Here is a 7,427-nt window from a genome sequence, read left to right as displayed (position 1 = left end):
GGAGACGAGAGGGAGGAGCAGAGCGGGGGTCCGGTTTTATGGCGCGCGCGCGGAAGGCTGGGCGACGTACGTGTGGCGTCGCAGTGGAAACGGGCGACGTGTGGCATCTCTATCCACTGCGCCCGGTTTCCCGTTTCCACTGCGACGCCACACGTCGCCCGATACATCGGACGGGGCCCGTTCAGCAGCGTTTACAAAACCGGTGGGAACCAGTCAACCGGTCCGGTCTAGTTTCGGTTTTGGCCGGTACCAAACCGGCCCAAATTCAAAATTCAGATTTGAATTCAAAATATGAAAAATTCTCAAAAAATCCGTAAAAATACTTCAAGGTGCGACGAATCTAATGGTGTCAAATTTTCTCAAAAATTCGTTCGTTTAACATACTTTTCGGGCATTTAAAGTTAAACCAAAAAAGAAAAGGAAAAAATGAGACGGCTCATTAAGGCCCACTTGGTAAACCGGTCAAACCGGCCGGTATACCGTTCCAAACCGGTTACACATGCGATTTTAAATTTGGATTCGAATTCAAACCGGTTAAACCGGCCGGTATACCGGTACGAACCGGTTGAACTGAGTTTTTTGAATTCAAATTTGAATTTGACCGGTTTCTATCGGTTTCCGGCCAAACCGGTCCGGTATACCGATACCGGACCCCGCCGGTTTGATCGGACCAGTCGGTTAAATAAACCCTGGCCGGGACTCGTCTCACCCTCACGGCCTCACCCTGAAATGGTTTTTTCCCGCCCCTAGAATCCAAAGATCTAATCAAACTTGGGTATGTTGATGTATTGTTTAGTACTTTCTTCTCTCTTTACATACGACGTGCAAGATTAATTAATTGTTCGTCAAAACTTATCAAAATTATTTTTTTCCTTTTTATTAATTGATAGTTCTTTTGGTTTCCTTTATTTATTTCTTTTTCCATCTATTTCAAAAAAAATATTTTCCTAGCACTCAAATATGGTAATTACAACTTTGTGCTATGCACCGTTGGAACTGATTCTTTTTAGGGATCCTAGTCCAGGCAGTTTTTTATTCATTAGATCAACTCTAACAATCAAATGGAGCGAATATACGAAATGGAAATAGTTTAGTTGGTTAGGTTCATTTTGGTCAGTTCAGTTGGGTATAGAGAATCTGTCAAACTTAAGGTTCGAGGTTTACACGTGTATAGTACAGTGTTTCACTCGTAAGATTGAAAACATTTATGCGCAACACAATTTGTCGCATAATTAATTCAGAAATTTTATGTGCAACACAACTTCATCATATCAGTTTTGGATATAAATTTCCGCTGGACCATGATTGCAACTTAACATAACTGGAATTATGATGTCAGGTGCGGCAATGAAAGGTTAGTACTAAGGGCTAAAACTGCTGTAGTCACAGTTTTCCTTTGCAAAATCCATCATACCTCGTTGTCCATTGAATATTTTTTGCTAGCACTGTGATTTTCTTATATATGTACATATCAATTTTTTTGCAAGCTAAACCTATCGGTTAAGTCCTTGCGATAGAACCTCCCTATTCAAGTTCAAACGACTCTCCAACTTGACATGGGTGCTCGTACTTATGTTATAAGCGAACTCATGTTTCTCAGCTCGGTCAAAAGGAAAAAGGAAAAAAAGAATTGTTGTGTTTCTCAGTTCAATGTACATTCCTGGAAGCTAATTAACTCAATTTTGCACTTTGATAATATGCCTGGGCTAGACATGAAACGCTTGCCATTTTGGTATATAATTATATATAGATATTATTTTGACCAAATACTCATGAGTTCAAAGCTTTATGCTAGAAGACTTTGCTAACCCCCGTAAAAGAGGCATAACAATTTTTTTTATCTAAACTGAATTTATTTATGTTAACATTTGTCTCATTTGAGTCTCTATCTTGTGGGATTCTGCGCACTACACTGCCTATCTGTCAATGCATTTTTAATTACAAGTCCTTCAATTTGCAGGATGGCCAATCCCATTTTTATATGCCGAAAACAAGACCGCAAGACGAAATTCTCTTCCTGAACTTCGTGAATCGTGAACACATCTCGAACTTTACATATTACCACGAGAGAATTGCCTAAGAAGCTAGTATTCTTAGGGGTGTTTAGTTGGTGAAAAAATTTGAGTTTGGCTACTATAGTATATTTTGTTGTTATTTGATAATTAATGTCCAAATCATGAATTAATTAGTATCATTAGATTCATCTCGTAAGAATCAGTTAAACTATGTAATTAGTTATTTTTTAACTGCATTTAATACTCCATACATGTGTCCGAAAATTCGATGTAAAAGTACTGCGCAAACTTTTTTGGAAACTAAACGCAGCCTTAGGTTGCAGTTTCCATGGGACAGATCACATGTTGGTTATCATAGTATTTTTATGGCCTATTGACAGTCAAGCCATGGTCAATAGCCAACCAGTCCCGGATACTACTCAGTTGTTTAAATTCAAAAACTGAAAAAGGATCAAGTGGAAAAAAAAGGACAGGAAAAAAAATCTCAACTGCTGTCTAACTTGTGCACAGTGGACTTAGAGGGTGTTTTGGAATAGAGACTTAAAAAAAGTCTTAGGGACTTTTTAGTATTTAAAAGTATTAAATAAATGTTAATTATAAAACTAACTGCAGAACCCTGGGGCTAAACTGCGAGACGAATCTAATGAGGTATCTTAATCCATGATTAGCGAATAGTTACTGTAGCATCAATGTAGCAATTATGAATTAATTAGGTTCATTAGATTCGTCTCGTGAAAAAGCACTCAGCTGTCAAAAAATATTTATAAACAGATTTTATTTAGTAGTATAAAATAGTAAGATTCTTTTTGATGTAATATGGACTTCTGAAAAAAGTTTGGAACCAAACAGTGCCTTATTATTGTCCTAGGCCCTAGCTTGGACTGGTTTTTATGCAACACGTCCTTGGTTAGAAAAAAGCTCTCGATACGCTGAATTCTCGCGCACGATTCAGACGAGCCCCCCGCCCTGCGATCAAGGCGTTCCGTACTCGTGCAGTCGTACGTGCAAGTGGCCATTAACCAACGGCGCCTTCGTTTCAGCACGAGGTGCACCGTGCACGACACTGATGAAGTCAAGTCGCCAGTCGCCACCACCTCTCAAGGCTCGACGCTCCCGTGGCCCGTTGCTCTCCCCGCGCAGGCGCCCGGCCCGGGCGCGGTGTGCACGTCGCGTTCAGGCCCTGGCTTTTCATTCAGCAGAGCGACGAACTGGTCGAGAGCACGCGCCGAAACGGGGCACACGGACCAGCGACTCCGCCCAGGTTTCTGGCGCTTTTTTTATTTTTTTATTTTCGTTTTTTATAAAAATATATTTTCGCTTTCGAAATTTACAGAAATATACTCGACCTATCCGTCCCGCTGTGGGGCGGCAGACAGAGACTTTTATGCAAAATTTTTGCGCGCAGGTCTGTGGGGCCGGCCGCTGGCGGCCACAGCGCCGCCGGCCCAGACCCAGTAAGTCAAGGGACTGTGCTGGGCTTAACTGGCAGTCAGGCGCGGGGCAGCCTTTCACCTTCACGCCCCTTTGCCGCCCCGTGCTGCAGCAAGCGCCTGCAGCTGCGTCTTCCTCCCCACGAATAATGGCGCCATTCAAGCCGGCTGTACGACGGCGAGGTCAATCACGATTCAGGCGCGCTTTACGCCGCCTAGCCTAGCCCGCCCGCCGGTCGTACCGGTACTGCTGCCACGGTCGCCGCTCTTCACTGCCGCCACATGCCCGGAACAGCAACCCGATCATACCCCATCTTCAGAAATCAGAAGCAGCAGCAATGGCTGGCTGCGGTCAGTAACCACCGGTACCACGCGGCGACGACGCGAGGACAGGGACGAAACGAAACTGATCCTTGAGCGGAGTGGTTAAAACTGCTCCGTCATTAGTACAATGGTTACTATGGAAACACACCGATTAGCAGTAATTAACATTGCCTAGGACTAGGAGTGAACAGCAGTAAAAAAAACTGAATAATTTTACATGGCTCTCTCTGAAACTAGGAGGAGGAACAGCAGCAGAGCAAGAAACGGAAATCAAGCCTCGAATCAAATTATTTCCTCCCTTTTCGCTTCTCTGATCCTCGCGCACGACTGGGCTCCGGCGACGTTGCCTCCCGGTGTGATCAGATCAGAAGACCAGCCTCCGGCGCGGGAGGAGCCGGCCAGCGTCGGCGAGCTCGCGGATGGCGTCGGCGACTAGGTCCCGGAACACCAGCCGCTCGATCTGCAGCACGGCCTCCGCCGCCTCCGCGCCGGACACCCACCGCTGCCGCGTCGCCGCCCACCGCCCCTCGTCCGCCGCCATGTCGCGCCGGATCGCACGGCACGTGACGGCGTTCAGGTCCTCCTCGGCCTCCTCCTCGTCGTCTTCGTCCTCGGCCGTCCGCGGCGCGGGCTCGGCCCAGACGTGGTCCACCAGCTCGGCGCCGCGGGTCCCAGGGGCACGCCGCGCGCTGCCGCTCCAGGGCCTCCCCCACCGCGCCGCACAGCAGCCTGCGCTGGTGCCACGTGTTGCCGGGGTCGCCGCCACGCTGGCGGCGCCGCTGTTCCGCGGCCTTGTACACGTCGGCCGGGTCCCCTGAGCCCGGGCGTAAATTTTTCGTAAATTTTTTAGAAAAGCTCCTGCCGCCCGGCAACGGGTTGGCCGGCACGGCCGCCCGGCAACGGAGCAGCCGGGATATATTTCTGTAAATTTTAAAAATAAAAATATATTTTTGTAAGAAACGAAATTGAAAAATATAAAAATAAAAAAACCGCCATGTTTCTGGGCTTAGGGAACAGCAAGGTACAGGCTGAAGTTAGCAACAGCTCTCCCGCTGCAGTGCGGAGAACAGAGACGCGCTGCGCAGGACTCCGGCGACACCATTTTTCGGTGCTCAATGCTGAACATTATAGCGATCCAAATCAAGAAAGGTAAACTTCCACAGGACCGCGACACCGACCTCGAGCCCTCGATCCGTGGGAACGCGTGGTCAATTCCGGCAGCACACCTGGCCCGCTACAGCGGCGGCGAAATCGGGCGCTGCAAGTATACATGTCCATACAGCCCGCAGCCCGATAGCCCGCCCGAAAGCATGTTTTTTTTGCCCGGGCTAAGTCCGGCACGGCCCGGTGGCCTCTGTGCCCGTGCTGGCCCGGCCCGGTGGGGCGTGCCGGGCCTGGGCCGCCACTCTCGCCCGCTGGGCGGCACGGCACGGCCCGGTAAAAAAATATAGGCCCGTCAAAGGCCTAATTAATCCTCCCCTTCCGGCCTCGTATTTTTCACTGGAGTATAAAACTAGAAACCCTAGCCTAAGTCTCCAGGCTCCAGCGCATCCCACCTCCCTCAAGTGCCGCCGCCACCCCCTGCTCCCCGCAGACCCCGCCCCTCTCTCCCGTGGCGACCGCATCTCCCGCAGCCGCGCTCCCCGCCCTTCTCCACCGGCCGGCGCCCGCCCCGCTCCTCCCGGCGCCGACGCTCGCCCCGCTCCTCCCCGACGCCGGCGCTCGCCCCGCCCTTGCCGTTGGTCCCTACTCGCCTCGCCGGCTCGCCCGTCGCCCCGTCCTCGACGCCGTCGTTCACCAGCTCGCCGGCGGCCGCCATTTGGCCCGCTCCTCCCCACCGGCCGCAGTACGCACGCCCCTTGCCGCCGGCCCCTGCTCGTCCCGACGGGCGTAGCCGGCGGGAGGCACGGCGGACTGCGGGAGGCGCGCGCGACAGCCACCGGCTAGCAGCCTAGAAGCGCGACGGACTGTTTTTTTATTTGTGGGCTTCGGGCGGCGCGACCTGTGATGTAGTGCCGGGCTCCATCGGGCTGGCCCGGCACGAAACAGGCCCGCGGGCCCGTGCCTGGACCGCCGGGAGAGCCCGTGGGCTAGCACGGCACGGCCCGCTGCGATATTAGGCCGGGCTAGGCACGGCCCGGCTAAGAACGGGCCAGCCCGGGCTCGGGCCAGGGCCGGGCCGGGCAGCCCGAAAGGCCATCTATAGCGGCAAGCGGCGGAGACCGAGGCGAACAGCTGAACAGGGATGCCAGCGTCAGCAATGAGAGGCTTACTCGGCTGGTACCTGGCAGCAAGTGTCCAATGCTCAAAGCAGACAGGCAGTCATACCGAGCACTACAACTTGCGTCTCAGCCTGCTACTGCCGAACTGCTAGCTGACCGGATCGACCGAAGCAGCAGCGTCGTCGTCGTGGCGTAGCTCGCAACCACCTCCCAGCTGCCCTCCTCCCCCTCGGCCATCGACCGGCGACAATCATCCACCCACACGGCGCTGTGGCCGTACCATATAATTGCGGGCCGATCGAGCTCGCAAACTGTTGAGCGCTAGCGGGCGGCCGAGCACCGCCACTGCAGGTGCTAGTGCTAGTGACAAGAACCCAACGAGATCGATCGTAACGACGCGGCCGTGGATGCCTCTCCTGCGCTCGGCCAAGCCGCGGACAGGACGCCGGCCGCCACGCTGCTCGATCCCGTCCCCGGTTCCGTGATGGAAGCCTAGGTTAGCTGCGTCGTGCATCGGTGATGCGTGTACTGCGGCTTTGTATTGCAACAATGTCTTGCTGTTACCGCCTTTGAGCTAACAAAGGGAGCTAGCTGTCATGGGAGACACCGTGTTTAATGATCCTTGGTTGGTCCTCTATATGTCCTGCATTAGCCTGTCGTGTGCTCAATAAGTGAGCCTCGTACATTTGCTCCCGGGATTCTTGCAAGCAACATCGCTTGAATCGCCCGGTGACCAATCAGGAGACAGGAAGAGGATGGTACCTGACTACCTGTGCGTGCTTGGTATCGCTTGATTCAGCGTCTCTTGTGAACAAAGATTGAAAGGAATACACTACACCATGCCATCTTGTACCTCAGAGTACGCGCGCGTGCTTGAGGTTAAAGGTCGATGCTGCTCGCAAGAATCAATGGACTTATGCGGATGTGTCGGAAATCATAAGCTTGGCAAATCTATGTTTGGATTGCTCGTATATATATGTATCCTGAGAGCATTCAGGACAAGAACTGTGTTCGCTTGGTTGTGGCTGGTAGCTGGTGCTGATTTGTTATGAGAGAACAGTACTGCTAACTGCCTGGTAGCTGGTGGCTGGTGCTAATTTAGTATGAGAGAACAATACTGCTGGATTAAAAATGTAAAGCTTGGAGCTAATTTAGCTGTTTTAGTTCCTTGCCATTTCCTGACCATGGACTTGTTAGCTTGTGGTGTCGTTTCAAACACCAACTTATAGTGGTTCTCTTGAGCTAAGCTGAAAAACACTTCCCCTGCATGTCCCAGCATAGCACAAACTTTGCTCTTTATTAATAACAGTTTGCGATCTTGTTCATCTCAATCAACCCTAATTCCCCTACCTATTGCACAAATAAAATAGTTATACCTCTGAATTCATGTTGAAACAATATGCTATAATAATATTTTACACCCTACAATAAGTTAA

Source organism: Panicum virgatum, chromosome 7N, assembly GCF_016808335.1.
Source record: "Panicum virgatum strain AP13 chromosome 7N, P.virgatum_v5, whole genome shotgun sequence".
Lineage (NCBI taxonomy): Eukaryota > Viridiplantae > Streptophyta > Magnoliopsida > Poales > Poaceae > Panicum > Panicum virgatum.
Note: the sequence above shows the minus strand (reverse complement) of the source record.